This window comes from Ischnura elegans, chromosome 7 (assembly GCF_921293095.1).
Source record: "Ischnura elegans chromosome 7, ioIscEleg1.1, whole genome shotgun sequence".
NCBI lineage: Eukaryota > Metazoa > Arthropoda > Insecta > Odonata > Coenagrionidae > Ischnura > Ischnura elegans.
This window is the reverse complement of record NC_060252.1, coordinates 83387199-83409782: the sequence shown is the minus strand read 5'-3', so window position 1 is coordinate 83409782 and position 22584 is coordinate 83387199. Positions and strand designations below refer to the sequence as shown.

Sequence of the window (22584 nt, the reverse complement as noted above, 5' to 3'; positions counted from 1 at the left end):
TTTTGAAGGGAATGGCATGATTGGGTATAAATTGGGAAAAATTAAAAAATTAAGAAATGTCTGCAAGATGAATATTTTCATTATAGTATTTGAGTTTCCACCCTATGCAAGGGTTTTTTAGTTTATATTTCGTTGTAAATCCTCCTAGTGTGTCAAATCGTAGTTATGAAGGCGAGGGACACCATCCTCTTCAGGGACCACGCCCACATTCCTTCATCTCTGATGCGCAAGTGCGGATGCACGGTCATATCTGGCCAGCGTAGGGTGCAAACCGTTGCTGGTGTAGTGATAGGAAAATCGATTTCAATTAAAACATGTAATCGAATTTTCAAGTCAATGATCGAGGTAAACGAAATCGAGCCATGATCTTCGAATTTCGATCAGAACTCGATTTTTCAACTTCGATCTTGACCATTTCGTTTGATCTCAGCAGCGTCATTACGTCTACGCCTATGATGACGTCATCCGTCCCTAGTGAAAGACTTTTCTCCAAGGCCGGCAAAATTGGAAGGGCATGCCCGCGATCATCAAGAAAACATCTCAATCAGTTGATATTTCTTAAGCGTTTTAGTGAACCCGAATGGTTCCAAGCGGTAATCCCAAAACTTCAATGCGTGTGCATTCGTGAATTTTTACTGCGAATAATTCAAGCGTGTATTCTGACTAGATTTTTTCTACTACTCAGATGTGTATTTGGAGAGTTTTTCGAATTAGTAATGAATATATTTTTGTAAAAAATGTTTTTAAACAACCGTTGATTTTCAATTGATCGATCTTTTGGTTCGATTTTTGTTGAAAGGTTGAGCTTATCATTTCGATTAAAAATCAATTGCGCGAAAAATCGATTTTGACCGACTTATTTTCCATCTCTATGCTGGTTCACCCCAGCGATCGTTTGCAGAGCCGATCGTTCCGCCCGGTAAATTACCATACGTCAGCAGACAGGTACGGTTTAATCGACCGCCGGGAATTGTGGGCTCGAAAATCCCCTTGACCTGCCTTTTTTCCTATTTTCCCTCCGCTTAAATCTCCTGCGAGATGCAATAATTGTCAAGTGAGGTTAATCCGATCCGGCTGGTTTAATTTGAATCGAATGTTGCTCCAAGGACTCAGACGGTTCGGAAAAGGATCAGGATCCCCTATTGGTAGTTCAATTTCGTGCCGTGTCTACGGAATCGGTACATACTGCAGGATTAAATCCGTAATTTTCATTCAAGGGTAATTGGAAACATTGCCAATGGATAAATACGTCGCAGTTTTTATGAACGTTTTTTTTGTAGCGAAGTAGTTAGAAGTTAATCTCGCATCAAAGGTTTGTTCAAGGCGAAAGCCAGCTGTTGGTATATTCTGCGAATTAACTCCACCTGATGTTTTACGTTGGAGCGGTCAGGGCGCGTTAATGGTGATCTTATAAATAGAAAATGCATTTGCGAAGATTCTCTCTGTGCAACCGGAAATAATGAAGCATGGCTGTGTAATGGTATGGTATAGTATTACGAGAAGGCCCCTGACAGCTTGGATCATTCGCGCCGTGAGGGAATAAAAGGGGGGAGAGAAACCCAGTGCTTCGGCATTTGAAATATCCTTCACACAACACTCAAGCAAGGATCGGGTTGCCTGTGAAAAATCTCTGCCACCACCAGGATTTAAACCCGGACTCATGAGTGTGTAGCCAACATTCTATGCAGTACACAAACCCGATCTCCGGCTGTAGCATCTAAGAGTGTTAGTAGTGGATTAGAAGTGAAATTACTCTTGATTTTCGCTTTCTTCGTCTATAAACGAGAATCTTGTCGAAGTCGCAGAAGAGTAGACTGAAGATTTCTAATTGCAGTAGATTCCGGTTAATTGGGACGTATCGGGACTTGTGCACTTTGCCCCAATTAAGCGGCTGCACCAATTACGCGAACTATCCTGTATATGGGCATAAACAAACGTTGAAATGATAGAAAGAAGACTAAAGAATGTTTAATAATGCTATGTGCAACAAAAGTTTATTAAACTATTAATTTGATTAATAAATCAGCGAGTTTAGTTAATTTATTATCATTTTTAAGAATTATAACAATTTAGTTAAAAATATTTTTCACAGCCTCGGGCGACGCTGAATGAATGTCTTTTACTAAGTCCTATTAAAGAAAAGTCCTATCCTCTTGCGGATAGTATAACAACAAGAACTTTCAAAATAGGGCAAGAATAGGAGAATTTCTGAAAAATAAGAGTAAATCAAAGGAGGAAAATAAAAAAATAGTATTCTGAAAACGAAAAATTTTAATTTCGTTGCGAGTATAATCTATGTCGCCGACTCATGGCCCAATAAAGCGGCATGGTGTCCCAATTAAGCGGAAAATACTCTGGGATATTCCTCTATTGGGTTCTGTTCTTCAACATCTGCCCCAATTAAGCGGCTGCCCCAAGTAACCGGTGGACCCGTTAAACGGAATCTACTGTACTAGTGGAGATACGGACGGGCAAAGTGTGATGGTCGTAGAGGAAAACAATTCAGAACGTTCGCGCTCTATTATTCTTCTTTGGGGCTCCCATGCCATTATGAGTTGGATCCAGACGATGATAATCCGTCTCGACGTTATTGGTAAAATATCCAACCATCCGATTTGATCCTTCTCGTAACGAAAGATGGCGCTCACTAGCCCTGCCTATCGAGAAAACGTAGAACAAACGCGGAGCTTTTCGGAAACGTTTTGGAATACGAGAAATTGATATCAGCCTCTCTGGTTCCACATTTTCCATACTATCAGCGCCAGTGAGCTCGTAGTGTCATCACATTCTGAGTTCAATAGGGTAGTCGTAATTTTTGATAATCTACCGGGCCGGAGTCAAATGAGCAGTATTTGGGGACATTGAATACTTCTAATTTGCTTATGATTGCATTGGCCTTCTTAGTTATTAATGAGCCCAGAGTGCCTGTATCGATATGTACACCACATATCTACCCTTTTTAGGTTAGAGTACTTATGAGAGGATGACGGTACAGTACTTATAAGTTATTCACCATCTTGACATGAAAATGAGCTCATTTTACCTCGCCGTAGTGTAATTTGCGCATGTATTTCCTTGAGAGCTCTAATTGCTGGTTTTAAGTCTTTTAGAAGTTGTTGTGCGTTGCCTATTGGCTCTAAAACTGTCACCGTGATGATTTATTTTGCTGAGTTCTCGTGTCGTTCTCGATGATAATCAAAATGTTTTCTTACGGCTTGCCTGGGTTTGCTGAATGTGTTTGTGGAGGAGAGTACTGCTGTAAGGAATATTTATACCCCCCATTCAAAGAGTTACTTCTTGGAACTAAATTGTTTGCTGTCAGGCTGCTGTATATCACTGCACCAGTAATTCATTCCTCATTGCGTGGACTAGGGGAACAACGCTTGAACAAGGGGTAGGAGTTCATGTATAATTTACGCCTGGACGTCCTTTGAGCTTATAATATCATCACCTAATTTCCTTACTTCAATTTCCGGTGGATAATTCCATAGCATCTCGAGCTAGGAATGCGAGGCTCAAGGTAAAAGTAGGTGGGGAAAAACTTGAACAGGTAGAGCAATTCAACTATTTAGGCAGCACATTAGAGGAAAGCGGATACAGTTCTAAGGACATCAGGAAGAGAATTGCATTATCAAGGGATGCGTTCATGAACAGGAAGGAGCTAATGAGACTCGTTACGTAAGAGATTAAATACATTTTTAGTGAATAGTTTGTTCAGGAGCGTAGCTCTTTACGGTGCGGAAACGTGAACAATCAGGAAGGAGGACGAGAGAAGACGGGAGGCATTCGAGATGTGGGCGTGGCGAAGAATCGAGAAGGTGAAGTGGACGGAGAGGAGGAGAGACAACTGAGTGTAGTGGCACATGGTGGGTGAAGAGAGGCAGCTTTTAGATGGGATACAGAGGAAACGGAAGGTATGGATAAAGCGATTACATAGCGGGGAGGGGAGTTTGAAAACTGTGCCAGAAGTTAGAATGTTAGGTAAACGAGGAAGAGGACGGAAAAGAATAGGATTTTAAGATAGAATGAAATGGAGTAGGCCTTATGGTGAATTAAAGAGGGAAGTGCTTGAAGGAAGGGGAGGCTCCCAGAATGCTTCTCAAGTACTCCATGGAAAACTACCTTAATTGGTAGAGTACTATAATGATAGTCCCATGTTATTCTAAGTTTCCGTAGTGGGAGCTTTCTTCCCCCATTCTCAAGCCTTGCCACCGCTTCCCTTCGGAGGCGAGGACTTGCCGTGGAGTAGCAGAGATTGACCGCAACGACCCTTCTACTCACGTCTCGCGCATTCGCCCTCTTGTTCCTGGGGACGTTCACCCCCTCCAACGTCTGCACCACCACTCCTGGGACTCGATTGGAATTCACAGTGGACTCTCTTCCTCTTATGTGTGTCCCTGCAGACTCCATTCCGAAACTCGGGGAGTTCGAAATCCAGATTCCGCCCAAGCACCATGCCACGAAAATCCGTTCACTTCCTCCTAATCCATTGCCTCTCTCTCACCCTTCGCTAATAACTAGCCCTGACAGCGTGCCCTGGGAGGTCCCTTGGTTCCCTTGGTGATATTATTCACCCTCGTCGTCTATCGAGTTCTCAATCACCTCTTCCACTTGGGAATAGGACTTATGGAGGCCTCTACGTTAAACTAAATTCATGTCACTTTTTTCCGCTTTAAGATAAAGTTTAAAATAAGTCTAAAGTGGGCTTAATCGATGAATTACTATCTTCATCAATTTTAATGAATGAAATATCTTATTTTTTTCAAAGACCAGAATGAGTTTAGTACATAATAAAAATGTAATTGTATGAAATATATCTTGCCCTTTTTTAGCCAGAAATGGTTCATAGGAAGTTTTTTTGCTCTTGCAATTTTGTTCATTATTTTTTTTCACGAATAAAAAATGAATACTGGCAAGATAGCCAGTTTCATTCGATTAGTTCTTACCTCTGAAACGCTTTATTAAAAGGTATAAATTTAGGTAAAAAAACTGGCAGGAGTAAATAATATTACACTTTTGTTTGGATTGACCACAAATAACCCTTGCACAATTTTCGAGGGAAAAATGTGTACGATTCATGCGCATTTTAATTTTTTTTAATGTTTGCGAAAATATATTGCCTTAAAACATGCAATTCCTTATTACTCTCCACCCTGTAGTCAAATAGACATGTTTAATCTGATTTATAATTCAAGGTTTGGCTTTATCCATCCTGTTATCGTTAAATATTGATGTTTACAATAGTGTTCATGAACTTTCCTCTGATGCAAAGTCTTTGAAGAGGTCGAAAAGTATATTTAATTACTAGAACATATACCTCACTATTCTAAGGAAGAAAATTTAGTGGCAACAGAGAAATACATTTTAGTCATATATTTAGTTATTTAAAATTTTCTCCCTCGCGGCGCTTCGGCTCCTTCATTTGAAAACGGGCACTAAGCTTTTGCATTGGAATGCACAAATCACTCCAGATCGAGGTAATTTGAACTATTGCTTCAATAATAAGCCATCAATGCCGCGCGTATGTAGTATTTATAATTTTAACTAAATGATATCTATTATATCCTCACTGCTAGAATTTTTCTCTCGACGTAATTATGGTGATTCTGGGTGAGTGACCCAAAGTTGTTTCTTTTGAAGGAAGGACATTGACTAGGAGGTGGCCAATGTGGTTATATTTCTCGCGTGTCTGGCTCCGTGAGGTAGACAGTAGCTTCTCACAGATAAGGGGCGTCGCTGGCCAGGAAGGAGATAACGTAGGATACGGAATGAGGATGTGCGAACCGCATGTTGTACCCTGTTTGCTCTTGTGTCGAGGACAATGCTCCTCGAAATATTTCGCTGACGTCGAATTTCCTGGTAGACATGTCTCTTTTTACCAGAATTCTCTCGCTTTACCGTGATTTGAAGCCGTCATTTTTCGTGTTGATTTCCCTCATTTTTACTCGCTTGCATCCGATTTTTTGAAGCCTTTTGGTATATTTTGCGTCTTTCCAAAAGCTATTGGGGAATGCTCAGTAATTGTCCATGAAAATTGTCTCCTCTTCCCAACCTGCAGTCTTGTAAATAAGAATAAACTTTATTGATAGTCTTTTATTTCACCCGTCAAGTACGTTGCGTCTCGGAACCAATTTTTATTCCTTTGTAATTCTAAACTGCTCGTGCAAAATAAATATTTCATTTGAATAACTTCTTGTTTTGTCACCCGCTTTCGCCGTTAATTTATTTTCCGTTTTGCTGTCAGTGTTTGTATTGCAATTTAAGGATCCTCCACCTTTTCTCCTCTCTAATTTCCTCTCTCTAGTTAGGAATCAGTTAGACAGTTCCAGTTTCTGCCAAATTGTGATAGAAAAGCCAAGCTATCCAACCGCGGCAGGACATTCTTACGTTAATGTCAAGAAGAAAGAAAGTAATAAAATAATTATTGATAGTTATTTCACCGGAGAATGTGTCGAATAATTCTTCCTCTGTTGTCCTGGGCATTCCTTTAATTGCAATTGTAATATTTATCCTTTCTATCTATCCCATGAAGGCATTTACGGGACCTCAATCTTTTCGAGTCTGGGTTTCTAATTTTTTATTAGGATCTCAATCAACAGCTAAACGTCAACTTAACTGTCCAAACATTAGTCGAAAATTTAAATCGCGGTGTGGTTGTCCTTTATCTAAAAAGTCGTGCGGCTGCAAGATAGTGTACTAAAGAAGTCCATTCCTTCCCCGATAGCCCTAGGGGTGTCTGTTACGGTGTTCATGTGTCTTGGAGACGCAAATCCCCTTACCATTTCCTAAGTCACTGAATGCGAGAAATAGAATTTATGTCCATTCCTTAGATTCGGGGAAGCCCGGTTTGGAAAACGACCAAAGGTGGTGCCCAGTTGGTTTGCGACCAAGGTTCCCTGAATGCCACGGAGAAGCCTGAAGGCCTTCTCCTTATCTATGGGAGGATAAGCCCGAGCCAACAGTCATAAAGCAGAAGATAATATTTTACCGTTGTATGGGAAGAAAACTCGCTTAAAATGGGTAGCAGCTGAAAACTAGGTTAGATTTACGACGCTTTAAAAGTGGGAGGGAACTGGCAGGTCAATAATAACTTCGAGGTACAGTAAGGTTCATGCATCTAAAATTGTCAGTTTCAGATACTTATTGGCATTTCAGAGAGCCAGATTGTGCACCGTTTTTTAAATACGTTTCAAGAACTAATTTTAACATCCTTTTGGCTAGAAATAAAGTCATAATCGTCACTGATGTAATTTCATCTTCCATTTACATTTCATGTCATTATTTATGTTATCTCATATTATTTTATATCTTATTTATTTACTTATGTTATTTCATTTCAATTGCTTTCATAAAAATTTCTGAATCCTGATAGCCATGAAATCCTTGCGTCATGTGTCGTTATGAAAACCGAAGGAGAAAAAATAATGAACCCTTTGGTAAGAAAATATGGATTTTCAATGTCAAGTTGAATTTCCAATATTTTATTTGTTCCCCTGGGAGCAAGGAGTGATTGGGAAAATAATGGGAGTTTAGGGTAAAAAAGTGTCCCACCCGATGGGTTATTCAAGGTTTTGTAAGTTAAGGCTCCAGCACAAATAGGAAACTTATTTGCCGCTTTCGAGATTTATAATTTTCAATTCATTGCGAGTAAAACTTGCGCCATCTTATTATCTTAATTAAGGTTTCCTTCCTTTCCGTGCAGAAAAACTACTTTAATCAGAACGAAGCAACTGTAGAGGCTGAGGCGAAGATCTACGTGATCGAAAAATCCCTACCTCTGGCGGGGCCCCTGAGCGCAACCCGTCACCAAACGCCCCGGATAGATAGCGGCGTAATTGTTTCGGCCACAACCGATAACGGGCGTTCCCCTCGGGTCCTCGCGTCAAAATCAAAAGGCCTGACACTCGACCTCGAGTTTAGCTCCCCCTACGCCTGGGAACGGACGAGAAAATCCTGCCTTTATCGCGAGCGGTGGGAACGCTCTTCGCGGAAGCTTAGAAGTTCCAGCGAGAAACGGAGGTTATACCTTTTTCATGAAAATGTCAAAATGTTTTCTTCTCATTGTACTGTATTATTGGCTATTTCCAAAACTGGGATTTCTATTCTTATTTTCTATGAATTGCATTAAAATATCAGACATCTAAAAATGGTCTCTGCGAAAAACAATTTCGTCGAATATGCGAAAAAGATTATTTTTTAATTGTTCACTTTGAATGGAATCTCCTAACAAGGATGCATAACTCTATCTCGACCGTCTTCGTTTTTTACCATCCTCCTGACAAATTTCTATGTTAAAGCTTAAACTATCATTTGAAATTTTATGAATATCTAGGGTAGAACCTTTTCTACGTGTAATTATTGAAAATATACAAAAATTAATCTGGTAAAGTACCGAAGAAAATTTTAGATGCCGAGAATATTGACAAGGGTCTTTCCATTTATATTGAATATCTCAAGATGCTAAACTAATAGAAAATAGCTTCGGTATAATTGTCATAATTTAGGTTCGGATATTTTTGACTATGGTCTTCTGTACATTCTCTGATAATTTCAAGACTCTGGAGTAAGTTTTAAACAATAAATGCGCCAGATGAAGGGACGAAATTTGACTTGTCGAGCGGAAGTAATGAGTTCTCTTCCTGCTGCTCGACCGGTATTCTTGGTGACGTATCCCTCTTTCATAACTTATGCCATCATCTTCAAAATTTATGGGCTTATGAAATTGACTCTGGTAGACGTTTTCCTGTATCTAAAATTTGAAAAAATTCCTGTGTTTTCTCGGATATTTTTTTTACTTGAGATACCGTCAAATCTGCGGTGAAGCTCTTTTCGATGGGAAACATGAACACTTAGGAAGGTGGACGATAAAAGACTGGAGGCGTTCGAGATGTGGATGTGGAGAGAATGGGAAAGGTGAAGTGGACAGAGAGGGTGAGGAACAACGAAGTGGTGGGTGAGGAGAGGCAGCTTCTAGGTGATAGACGGAGGAGACTGAAGTTATGATGGTAGGTAGTGTTAGCGGGGAGGGGATGCTGAAACAGTATTGGACTGATAGGCAAACGGGGGAGTGGAAGGTAAAGAATAGGATTTTTAGATGGAAATAAATGGAGTAGGTCTTACTCTAAATGGAAGAGATACGTGTAGAATGAAAGGGAGTAGAATTGAAGAGGGAAGTGCTTGAAGGTAGGGGATGCTCCCAGAATGCTTCTTAAGTACTCCATGAAAACCTACCTAAATGGGTATAATACCATAGTAATAATAATACGGTCGTTGACTATAGTCTCTTACTCTATATGGCCTGAAAATTTCATGGTGATGACATAAAGTCGGTGAGGTCATTTCTTAAGTTTTAAATTAGCTATACATCCCAAAAAAAAACAAAATGCGACTGGTCCAGCGGAAGTGATGCGCTCTCTGAATGCTGTTGCAGCGGCTAATTTCCAGACAACGGAACCCCATCGGTGGGGAACGAATCTGACGGAGGCGCCCTTGCCTCCGCGGACACGTGCGTCCTTGACGGGGTGACCTGGAACAATTCCAAAGGCTCTCCGCCCGCCGCGAGTGTGGAAGATACTGTCGGCGAGGAGGCTGCTGACTGACTCGTTTATTTCCCTGCGGCGCGAAGAATCAATTCACTCGCCCGCAACCCGTCTTTATGCTGCTGGCAATCCCTCTTGCTTGATCGCTGCCGAGGCGAGAGAGCAAGGACGACTGACCGAGACAAGTCCAAGAGGGTGATTGTTCGCTCCCGCGGGATGCATAGTTGCCGTTTGAACCATTCTCACCGCAATTTCATTGTCATTCCGGCAGATATTCATGCAGGTTTAGTCACCACAAATAAGTGCTTCAAAGAATAATTTCATCTTTTCGAATGTATCGTTTTAAAAATACTGCTTTCGCCGCTATCATATGCATAATTAAATTTCAATATAATTTTTGGCTACCCTGCTTGTATTGTCTATTTTTCAATCCACGTCTTTAACTGTTATTTAAGTTTTAATCTCTCATTCATTAATTCAATTTTTTTATTCCATTATTTTCTAATGTAATGACATTACAGAATTAACTTAAAAGAAGTTGAAGCATTAATATTCCATCGGCTCAGAAAACTACGTAATTTTTTCAAATGTCTTCTGACATAACGTACCTTAAATCAATATTTTTTCGCAAATATTTTCATTAACTTGCGATAATCTGCATACTTTCTTTTCATAGTCAAGTATTTCCATTTGTTTTATTCAATCCGTCAGGTTTATGACTTTCAATGCCAAAAAATATTGAAGAAGGAAGTTCAGTGCGGAAGGGGGTACAGGTCGGGATGAGTAGCGAAATGCTAATCTGAAATGGTTTAATATTATGACTATGAAAAAATATAGCACTACTACCTCAACTATTTTTATCGGCAGATGTGTAGGCAGATTTAAAAAGGTAATATGTTTCAGTTTAAGTGTTTTTTGCTTCTCCGTGGACCTCTACTTCATGAATGACTTTGATGATCAGTTTACAATTAGTCAGATAAATTGCGGGAATTATGCGTTAACCAATCGACGTGAGAAACCATTAAATATGTTATGCTCAACATTATAGACACCTTTATGCTCAGTCGACATAAGATTTATCCTTCAGAGTTTTCATTCTTTTATCTTTCAATCCACCCTTTTTAGGCCAGTGCCAACTTGTTCCTTAGTGAGGCGAACCCGATACTGGGCTCATTGTCCTTTAATACAAATATCTCGTCCCCTCTCTTTCGCCTCGGCAATCGATTAGCAACGTGAGAGGCTGGAGGTCCCATTTTCGAGGTGTGTCCCACTTGGTTGGGCGCCAACGCTCGCCCCGTAAATGTTTCCCCGCATCGCATGCCGTCCGCCTCTTTGTCAACTTCTCCCTTGCGGACTCTCTGCCCCCCACGCCCCCGCGCCCTCCCATCTCGGCGATGCTTCTCCACAACAGCTGCCCCGGTCCTTTGGCAACTTTAAAAAGCCGGGGGTCGGAAGATTCTGGCGCGGGAATGGGTTGGCTTTTGTGATTTGAGACTCGAGTGATTCGAGGTCGTCGTGTGCCAGGGCTGCATTACCGGGAGACTTTCCGGTGTTCGGTCTTCGCTTCATATATTTGGTCATTTTGATAGGTGAGGAAACGGATCTTGGCAGTGGTGGTCGGTAAGAAGTGAATATCTTTGGCGGAGGGGTAATGTGTCAACAGGCTATCGATGATGACTTTAATCTTGCGTTAAGCTTGGTTTTTGGGTTTTATGTTACTTAGCAGATGTAGAGCGTAAAGACAGGGCTAGCGTGATCTACAGTATAGTATTCATATTGTTACAAAATGTATACGCTGAGGATGAAGAATAAAGTCTTTCCGGAATTCGCAGCTTTCCGTTGTCGAGGTACGTCATGCATCGAAAGTTCGCGACGTTTCAATGTTTGACTCGTGCATCGTCATCACGGATGGACAATTTTGCGTTGTAAAGGCTGTCAGATTTTATTGCGTTCTCCCTCAGCCGAGTATGGTTGATTGGTTGCTATCAGAGGGGGTCTATGTGATTGGCTTGGACCCCGCTTCTGCTATTTATCTTCAGTGCCGGTTTCGAATAGTTCATCCTCAAATATCATATAGTTGTAGATTCTCCAATCGGCATCTAAATGTTTGCGCATTTCAATGGATTTATTAATGTCGCCATTTGCGTCGCTGACGGTCAGAGGGATTCGAATTTTACAGGTGAGGAAGCTATAATCAGGGATTTTATCCGAAATTTATATTCGTGAACATGTAACCGAACAACTTTGTATCTTTTAATGTTGATTAGTGCCTTGGAAAGTAAGGCTTTAAGGTTTTAAATGCAAATTTTTGCTAAACTTTTCGGTATATTTATGTATCTTCATCAGAGCTCTGAATGAACATGGGTAAATAAATTTTATACATGAAAGCATAAAAGGGTTATTAAAATATTTTTTTACAATAATAAAATAAAAAATAAAACGAATTCATCAGTAAACTAATTAAAATCAAGATACTAGAATTTTGACATACCTTTTTTGCAATGAATTGGCTTTGTGTATTGATGGTAATTAAGCTAATACACTTCATAGTTACCTAAAAATTTTAATTTATTAAATGAAAATAAAAGTTGCTTAAATTATTATCGATGGCCTATATGTTTTCTTTTTAATGCTATTCTTCGCGATTGTAACGTCTAGTAAATATTGATAATGAATGGATTCGACTCAACCCATTACCGCGCTACGGACATTTTTGAAAGCCTATTAAAGGGCGTTCAAAGTAGCAACAAAAATCAAGTTTCAGCGGGACGGACTGATTTTCCCTCGTATATTCCCCCATAATTAATCACTCCGGCGGAAATCCAGAGAGGAATTTATTCAACTTTGCGGCGATGAAGCACTTGGTCATATTCCGAAAAAGGAGAATTTTAACATATGTATTCCACGTTGTTCCAGGGTTATAAGGCTATAAAAGACTTCTTCTTATTACTATCCTGAAGACTCCTTAGGATTTATAATGTGGTTGTATAAAACAAGTGAAATTACAACGTATCTCTCCCAATACTCGCTTTCCTCGCCAAGGCCGTATCTTTCCTCGGACGAAAATTTAAATGGATTTGTACTACGCGAAATTTATGCCGGTAGTCGGATCGTCCGCTAAGGGACTCGGCCGTCCGGATTTTCCCCACACCTTGCACCGTAGCCGCTCCTACCTCGCGGATCGTCGCCTCCGGAGCAGACAACGCGTCCGCTCCACGTGCAGGATTGAAGCGCCGCATTCGGATTTTTTACGGAAATTGCAATCTGCAAAAGTAGGTTTACGGTTTTGCGAAATCGAGCGCCCCTGTCTATCCCTGCGTGTAGCGTCCGCGGGAGAATGCGAGGGATGACCCCGGATGCGAGCGCTTATTGCATTCTCGTAAATCCCACGTTGGAAATTAAAGATCTCGGTGCCGGTTGGAAATCTCATGGGAGCAGGAGAAGCTCATTAACCGTTGGGCGTAATTCCCCTCGCAGGGAATGTTGTTCAAATAAAGAGAGGTACTAACGTATCCTATTGGGTTATAATTGCAGGCAAGGGAATTCCAAAGAAATAGGTAGTGCGCCATATCCGGGGGGGCTCATGAGATTATTTGCTGATTCTGTGAAATTCAAGGATGTTTTTTCATTCATGTTTTCTGCAAGGATGTGCTGTTGATAAACATATTTCTTTCCCTTTTTTGGTACTAAGCGAGAATTGGGGTAATAATTTTTTTCTCTAAAATGTTACTTATTGAACAAAAAGCACCGAAATTCTTGCTGTTAATGCCTTTTATACTCATGCTTTAATCCGTCTCTCTCCGTTTTATTCTATATTAGAGTCTTAAGTCGGGCCCATTTTTAATCCTCCCTCTTTTAAGCTAGCTATACCTCTGTGTACTACTAATTAAATATTGGAATCTTTGTCCGTATTACTAGTTGTGTAGAAAGCTTTGCGATTATTATTTTCTCTCGAACACCGTCTCTATTCGGTGTATCTCAAAAATTTTAATGCGTTTTAAGTTTGTATTTATTGCTGTTTTGCGTGGCAATTATCATATGTCTATGTTGATGCACCTGTCATGATAAAAATGGATGGAAGCACATGGGTTTTTATATTTATGTCTGCTATGGAATACATTTCTTCACCATTCATCCTCATCCATTAGTCCAGCACATACTCGCTCCCTCCAGGACTTCTCAGCGTCTGTCCCTAATCCATGGTGCTCGTATTCCCCTCAGTACACATTTCATCCACATTCCCTGTCTGCTTATTAAGTACTACTTCCCAATGACGAATCGAGCCCCTCCTCATTCCATTTTTCCTTTCATGTATGATTCTTCATTCTAGCACACATCAACAACAAGTAGATATGTAGTTTTACTAATATTCCCCCGTACGTCTCACCTCTCTAAATCTCATGAAATTAATATCTACTCCTTTTCTACTTACCCGCCGTAAGCACTTTCATTATTGATTTTAACTCCTTTTTATCATTGTAATATCTCATTCAACCTCCAAATCTACGTTCTCTGTCCCCTTTATGATGGTTACGCTTAACCTGCCTTATTGAATACCTCGTATTTAATGTCAGTTACATGACCTCCATTGTATACTGCGCCCAATTTTCTATATCCTTCAGAATGTTCGCATTGCTAGCAGGTAATCTATGTTGTGTTATGAAATAAATTTTGGAGAAGTTTTTGAAAAATCTTGTGGTACATAGCGATAATAACTACAGAAGCCTTTAAATTAAAAAGTTCTGAACGTTTATAATCTCTCCGAGTCTTGAGGCAAGAATTAAATATGCGTGCCTATGTACATCGTGCTTGTGTGAACCTGGAGCGATGTGATTTATCGTTGACGTATTTCATTTCCTTTCCGTTTGCCCGTCTGCTCTTTTTGCCGCATATTCTCTCAAGTCACCGTGGTGCAAGGTGCTGCTTTCAGGAGTTATCCCTCGACTAGTCCCGCCTGCTGTTTTCCTCGCGAGGCCCGCCGTTGCATTGGCCGGGTGCGGAGCGGGAACACGGCGCCTTAGCACGCTCAGTGGGTGCGGAGCAGATAAGGGATCAGTACACCGTGTAATTAGGCTCTCTCCCGCCTCTGCCGGCAAACTCCCCTGCGGTGAAGAATTATGGGAATAGATGCCATCACCCCAGCATACGTGCATCCGCACCCGGAGTTTGTTTACCTCACAGAGTGCACTCCGGTGTATCGTGGCTATCCGGCGATGCCTGGTCGATACGCTTGCCCCGGTTTCTGATGGTGTCCCTGTAGAATGGAGGATTTTTCATCATCGTTTGGTTTTTCAGTGGCACTCTTTTAGTCTGACCTGTATTTGTAGAGTGACGAAAGTAGAGGAGCTTATCAAGTCGGTGAGAAGAATAAATGTTGTGTGAGATGTGGGGAAAATTGGGTAGCTGACCTTTGAACATGATGAGAGGCGAGGGAATGCTAAAGGGTGTAAGAGAAGGAAATTGGACAAGAGGTATTGGAGAAGTTTGGTGAGATTTATGTAATGAATGAAAGAAAGCATGCCAACATGAAGAATGAACTAGTGCGATGAGATAAGAGTTTAATATGAGAGAATATTTATTTTGAATTGTATGAATTTATGTCTACTTACTTTATCGATCTTTTGCTTTGTATGATTGTGGATGTGGGAAGAAAGGGGGAAGAATTGAGGGGATTTCGAAACTTTTAACAGGAGGAAATTGTTTGAAAAGCTGGGAACAGAAAGTGTAGAAAAAGCGTAAATTATGGAATGAAAAAGTGAGAGTGGAGGCAGAACACTTAAATAAATAATTATTGGAGTTCTTTGGTTTTAACGGTTATTGGAGTAGTTGGGATTTTTCGACTTTCAAGTAAGGTCCAATGGTCGCTAGTTTATTTATATGGTAAGTTGATTGTGAAGTAGATTTTAGATGACAGTTTTGAAGCATCTTTGATTTGGTAACCCAGTGAATTATACATTTTTTCGGATCGCAGACGGGTTATCTCTCGGTTAAATTAGGTTTGCATGGAACATTTCGATGATGAGCCCGGATTGTCTCCTCTCGGCCATTGAATTTCCCTCTTTAATTTATAATTAGGCCTATTCCTTTTCATTGTGAACATGAACCCTATTTTTTCCTCTCCCGTCCGCACTATCTGAGCTTAATTCTACCTGGGTGGTCACTATTCCCAATCCGCTTAGCCTTTGATCCATCCACACCTTCTGTCTATTCCCAATCAGGTTTCATGTGTTCTTCCGCCATCCAGTGCATTTTTTCACTGTAACTCGGTTGCCTCCAAGGCTGTCTAATGCAATATTGGAATTTTTGAAAATGTTAAGTCTTTTGGAGCATGCTAATATTTATCTCAGAAACATCCTAATTTAAAAATTCTGGAGCAATAATTTAATATGCGTGTCTATGAATATCGCGTTTGTGATAGTCTCCAGCGATGTGGTTTGTCATTGACGTATTTCACAGCATATGCTGCAGAAAAAATGATGCACGCGAATTCTTTTCGTCCACAATGTAAGGGCAGCGTAGATGGTATGGGCAGTGGCTCTCTTTTGCTTGGGGTCGGGGAAACGTGTGCATCATCGAGGGACTGGGCTGTGTGCTCTGCGATACCAATCACGGGACGAAGGGTTCGATGGACCGTCGCGCTGTCCTGTGGTAGCGAACGAATTGAGTCGTTTTCGTGCGGGCGGACTAATTTTAGCTCCTTTACCCGACATGATTTATGCACCTCCTCACCTATCTCGTGCTGTGATAATTTCACGTCAGAATGGTTAATAGCTCGGAAGTACTCCCATGGGAAAAATAGACTGAACCCGAAATTGGAACTGTCCTTTATGTCTCCTGGCCACTACGTAGTTAATTTCTCTTCCCGTTGACCTTAGTTAAATTTCTGTTCCTTAGTTAAATAAAAAGGGGCTGTAATAGGTTTTCAGCTTAACTTTAAGGGAATAATATAAAAATAAAATAAATAGAAATAAAATTCACTTTGTACTTCGATATTAAATATTTATTAACACCGATACCTTCATAATCATATAGAAGTATCGAAACCGTGGTCGGTGGTTATTAATATTCAGTGTTGAAAGCACAAAGTGAGTTTAATTTCCCGAAAAGAGATTTCTCGTCAATAAAAAATTATGTTTCTACGTATAAAAAACATATTATTCTTTACTTCTGTCTTGGATTAGTGCTAATGTATTTTTTCTCTTTTCAGGTGAGTTTTTACCTGTACTTCCGTGAAGGAGTTAGAGCCTGATCCTGATTGTGAGCTCTGCTAAGTAATTATTTTTAATTATTCCATTACGATTAGGTGACAAGCTGCGTTAGTGCAGGGGATGATGTTAGCAATTTTGAAATAAATATTTTCAAATTGTATTCTCCAACCTCATATCCCATGAGTTTTTCTCTTAGTTTCCCATCCGTTCAATTTTATTTCGCGTGACTTAGTGCATTGTGTTTTAGGCTCGCGTCTTACGATAATGACCGCGGCACGTGCGGCTGTAAACGAGCTTTAAAGAAGTAAGTACTTGCACTAAATGGAACTTAAACCATGCGTGAAAAGCCTCTAGGATTTTTCTGTCGTTTGCTGTATGTTTTGGAAAAAACCTTTAATGCATGTACTATATTCTGCCTTGCTGACGTATGAATATTGAATAGGGTTTTTTACGCGCAGTCGTTACTTTGTGACCTAAATGAGCCTTAGTACTTAGCAATTTTTTCATCTATACGAGCCGTGTTACCATTTAATGTTGAAATTTCACTCCCTTCATTTCGGCATTTCATATGTCAATCGAATAAAGAGAATCGTATTTCGTTATTTGTTGATCATAGATTTTGAATTGGCTCTTGGGTGTTTCTTCCGGCTTTGACGGCGGATAAGTTTAATTACAGTTGACGGTCGCTATCAAAAAGAAGATGGAGTAAAATAGAAAATAATATGATAATGGTGTAATAGCCGAAACCGGTAATAAAATAGAAAAAAATTATAAACTTGTAGAAGAAACAAAATGTCTTTCATTATTAATATGGAGCCCCTTCACCACGTACGTGCTTCAAGTTTCGATTTAATTGAATAACATAGATAAAAATTGTAGCAGAAATCGCAAATGTCTTCGCTAACTTGTGTTTTCGACCGATATTAAGACCAAAATAAACGCCCAGGAATCATTTTGTAACGTCTTCCTGTTCGCAATCGTCTCCTTAACGCGGTGCATGGAATCCATCTTCTGATCAAAAGACATTTCAATGCCCATCTTACATCGGAAACCTTGTTTTCCCAGCTCCCGGGTTCCCTAATATTTCTTCCTCCATTACGGCCTTCGGCGCGCTATTTCCTCTCTTCATCGCCTTTATCATCCTTGTGCCCTTTTTCCCTCAAATTACTAAAACTATATCCTTTGTCCTTTCCTCTTCCTCTTTCGCTTTTCCCCCTGCCACTTCATCTTTCTCGTCATTCTCTGAACCCAATGAGGTATTTACCGTCCCGAATTTCCGTAGCCCTTTTCCATCGATGGTAAAGGGAATGGTTTTCGGGGCCTTTTCGCTTTGCGTTCGTCGACGCGTGAGGAAACTTAAGGGGAAGGCCTTTTCCTCCGTGAGGGGAGCTGCGAGGGAAGACGTATCGGTGGTTGAGGATATAAGGGGGTGACGCTTTGTCGGGGTTTGGTGAGGATGGGAATCCTTCTGTACAGCAAAGGGACATCAAAGGGTGCTCGTAATTAGGGGAGACGCCCTTCCGGACGAAGCATTTCTTCCGCACCTTGATGTTTCTGTTGTTGTTTCGTTTCCCCGGGTCAAAGAAAGAATCCTTTAGGGTTTTTCGTCGGAAATATTGGGGTACTCTCTGCATGGATGCATGCAACTCGTATGTTTTTTTCCTTCGTGGTGTGGCGAATTGCGGGGTGGGGGGCGAAAAGTAGTACTTCAGGGGCATAGCTTGGGCCCCCTATTTTTCTATTATCCCTCTCAGCATCTCATTTCCAAGAGAGGATCTCACGATATAAATATTTCTTATACACTTGGAAAATGAAATTTCTAACTGTTATAGCAATTCAACCATTTGGTCAGAACATAATAGGGAAATGAATACAGCAATGTGGACATCAGGAAGAAAAATACGTTAGCAAAGGAGGCTTTTATGAATAGAAAGAAGCGTATGAGGGGATCGTTGCGTAAGAGTCTAAATAAAAGGATAGTGAAGAGTTTGATCTGGAGTGTAGCGCTTTACGTCACGGAAATATGGGCACTTGGGTAGGAGGACGAGAGAAAAATGGAGGCATTCGAGATGTGGGTGTGGAGTAGAATGGGAAAGTAAAGTGAACGGAAAAGAGGAGGAACGACGAAATGATGGACTTGATTGGTGAGGAGAGGCAGCTTCAAGATCAGGTACGGAGGAGACTGAAGGTATGGGTGGGGCGAGTACTTAGGGGTCTTTTAATGAATTGGAGAGAGAAGTCCATGAAGGGAGGTAGGATTGCAAGATTACTCCTTTAATACTCCATGCAAAACTACCTTACTTGGTAGAAAACTTATATAAGTAAATAAATGCGCAGAATTAAAATATTTCCGCATTGAATATTTTCAGATATTCCTGTAAAAATAGTGCAAATATATCCTATGGCATAGTGATAGGTGCTGCATAAAGGGAGAGACTGTGATAATGGGCAGGGACCCTGGAAGTAAGGCTCAACGTTCGAAGCCGATGGATTTTATTTTAATTTTCAGATCGATGGCAAAGATGTCGTAAAACCTTGAGCTCCGTAATGGAAAAAATAAACCACGTCTGAGTATCGAGTATAGCAGTGAATCCTGGCTTCTGTACTTAAGTTCTGTACTCAGTTACTTAAAATCTATCATAGTTTTCAAATTCCGTCTTTTTTATTGTAGTATTTCCCGATATCTTAAATTTTGAGCGTTCATTTGTCATGCTTGAGAGTGAAATAGGATTAACAAAGGTCTCTTCGCGCATTTTCAGCAAACCCTTACCAGTTTCAGCTCTTCCTATTCTCTTTGGAAATTGTAATGAAAATGTTTTTACGATTTTTTTTACCATTCTTGACGTTCCAGGAAAGTGAGTAAAGCTTCCATAATTCATCAAATTGACATCTTTTATGATCACGGAATTCCTAGTCAGGCCGCGAAGTAATGAATATTTCGATGTACGCTTTGAATTTTATCTGTTGGCATTGGTCCCTTTCATCTGGAATATTGTAATAGAATATCCCCCTACTTTTGATTCATGTATCTCCAACTTAGTTGTACTTACGGTGATACTCTTCCATCGTGACCACCTTCAATCAAATTTTATTCCACTGTACTACAAGGTAGGTAGTGATATAATTTTTGTTTTTTTTTCCCGGCGAACAATTTCAGTGAAGTTTTCTCGGGTTTCGCACCGGGTCAGATCCTCCATTTCTCCCTCCAACGTTTCGGCGGACAACTCGCCCATCGCCATCAGGAATCCAATGCCAAATCCTCTTTAGGAGGTTTTAGTGCAGTAAAATTCCTTATTTATTATTTTCTTTCGCCTCACATACGGTATTCAGTTTTTCGATTACAAGAAAATATTCTCGTTGACCCAAGTCAACCTGGAGATTTACGTGCTTCCCCTGTTAAGTGAGGTATATAATAACTAAACCTCTTCCATTAGCTATATCGAGAAATGGTCTAGAATAAGTCAGAAATTTCGGGGAAAATCTCAACAGCTATGTATGAAAGGCGTTTCTTTTGAAATTGAACTCTTGGCAATTTTAATCATTATCTTTATTCAAAGCATGTAATCGAATACGAGGTTATTGAGGAAAGCTTGTTAGAGCGTTGTTAATTTCGCGAATCTAGGATTTCTATTGTACTCTAAATGAAAGTGCATAGTGCTCAAAGCTGATATTCTGCAGACGTTGAGCCTTTTTCGTTTTTCACGAGGGTCCTTTCCAGCCGGCACGCTCAATTTTCCCGTCAGCGCGTCATTCAGATTTCAATGGCGGTGATTCAGCTTTGTGAGTCGTGTTACCAAAACGCCGCGCAGAGAGGGCCGCAGGGATCTCGCAAAGGGTTTCGTCACGTGTCGCGTTTACGTTGGAACACTCATTGCCGACGGATACCCCCTCTCGTTCGCCTGCTCGCCGCCAGATAGCGGGGTTGTGCGGGCACGAGCCGAATGCGTCTAGTGATTTCATGCCGCGGTATTTTTTTCACCTCAATCCATTGGTACTTGCGTGAATACTTCCCTTGTGTGAGTTCATCGTCAGCCGGAGCGAGGGACTGGGGGAAGCAAACTTGTTTGTCGCAGTGCATATTTTTTTGCCATTCTTTCTTCTCCTTTCGCTTTCTTCTCTTTTGTCGTGCTCTCTTTCCAGTCGCGAAAGTGTTTTTTTTGAAGCCCGACCGCCTCGCCACGGAACAAAACTTCCCGAAATGAGTAGAAAATTAATTTTGGTCCCTTATTCTGCTTCCGTTCCCCACTCTCCTTCGTTTTCTGTTGGCTTTTCACATTATTTCTCTTTTTTTAAATGCGCTGAGAGTACTTTTTCAACCCTTTTCCCTGGGGTTTGTGACTGGTATCACGAGGGGCATTGAAAATACCACGATTCAGTTCGTTGAAAGGACGCCTTCTGCATGAAAGCCCATTTTTGTTTCGTCAGCTCACCATACGTGTTTTATTTGAGGTATTTAGACTTGATTGGTTGAATGTGTGGATGCTTGAAAAAGTTTCTTTGGAGATTTCATGTTTCCTGTATGGAGTTTTTATGTGATCGAAAACGATTTGATGGCATTTGGGCCGCATTCTTGAAATTAAAATCTTAATGACCCATGCAACTAAAGCTGGTAATTTAGGTGTAAATGCATTGCCTTTAAAAGATGTATTATGTACTACACTTAGATTCCTATCCATATATAAATAAATGGCAGTGATACCCTTCGCCTTATGTAATCTCTTTATGTTCTCAAAGGTGCATGGAAAACTTTTGTTTGCTGCAGGCCAACCCTTTCAATCCATTCAACTTTGAATTCTATCTCTCGCCTCGGTGCCTCAAAACTTCTTCGCTCATTTTGGTGACCATGTTACTGCATAGCAGTTTTCTTTTGATTTGAATTTACACTTTCTTTTCTCCTCACCTGAAGAGTCAATTCTTTTCTTTTATTTTTGTGAACTCTGTAGTTGATTTCGCTATGCATTCATCGAAAGTATTTTCAATTATGGCTATTTAAAATTATCTGCTTACAATGTGTGGGAAACTTAGTTTCCTCATTAAGGAATTTTAAAGGCTATTGAAACGAATCAGATGCTCGAGGGAATGGTCGAAAAAGTCAAAAACTTGACCGTGAAATGAAGTCGTGTCGTCGGTATGTCTGCACCAAGAAAGCTACGTAATTTGCGTTGATGTGAGTCGAAATAGCGCCGAAAATATTGAATGAGGTCCTTATCTCTAGCACTTTTCTCTTGTGTTTCATTATCCTGCATAAAATGGGTTATTTGCCTCTTTAAAACGGTCACGGTTTGTTGAACATTTTTAACTACCTACGCGAAAGAAAAAATTTTGGAGCGGAGTCGCTCGGTTCCTGAGAATTGCAAAAAAAATAAACTTTTCAAGCCGTTGAGTGCCTTTCGTCGCCGCAGAACCCTAAAATCCTCCCACCGGTCTTCGCCCTCCTAGTCTCAGGCAGTGGTCCCTGAACTTCAAAACCCTTATAGCGTCTGCTGTTCCCACCAGGAGAAACAGGTCCAGGAAAATATTTCCGCCTCCTTCTTTTTTGTAGGTTCGCCGTCTTATCAAACTTTAGTCTTGCGCAAACTGCTCGTGTTTACGTGCTATTTCGTTTTTTTTCGTTTGAATACGTTTCTCTGTCGGGTAAAGGGAGTTTGGAAGATAGCCTTACCGCGTCGTATCTCCCCATTCCAGTCCACCCAATTTTTTTGTACGATTTTTTGTAAGTACATTTTTTCGCCTCGAGGGTCGACTTTCTTCCTTGTTAGTGTCTCGCTCAAAGCAGTCGTTTCCTTCAATAATATTTTGCACTTCTTTTTAAAGAGTGGTCCTTAGTTGTTTTGCCG

General features: G+C 40.6%; 1 protein-coding gene across 3 annotated transcripts in view; it reads left to right on the top strand.

The window, feature by feature from the left end:
• Positions 1-22584, top strand: part of LOC124161858 (ubiquitin-like protein 3) — a 596237-nt gene that overhangs the window by 449072 nt on the left and 124581 nt on the right. Inside the window, exon 1 of one of the 3 annotated variants that reach the window (XM_046538081.1) lies at positions 16795-16810. The exons of the other annotated variants lie outside the window; for them this stretch is intronic. The gene's annotated coding sequence lies outside the window, so the exon portion shown is untranslated. Of the gene's footprint in view, positions 1-16794; positions 16811-22584 lie in introns of those variants that run through there. 3 annotated transcript variants of the gene reach the window in all.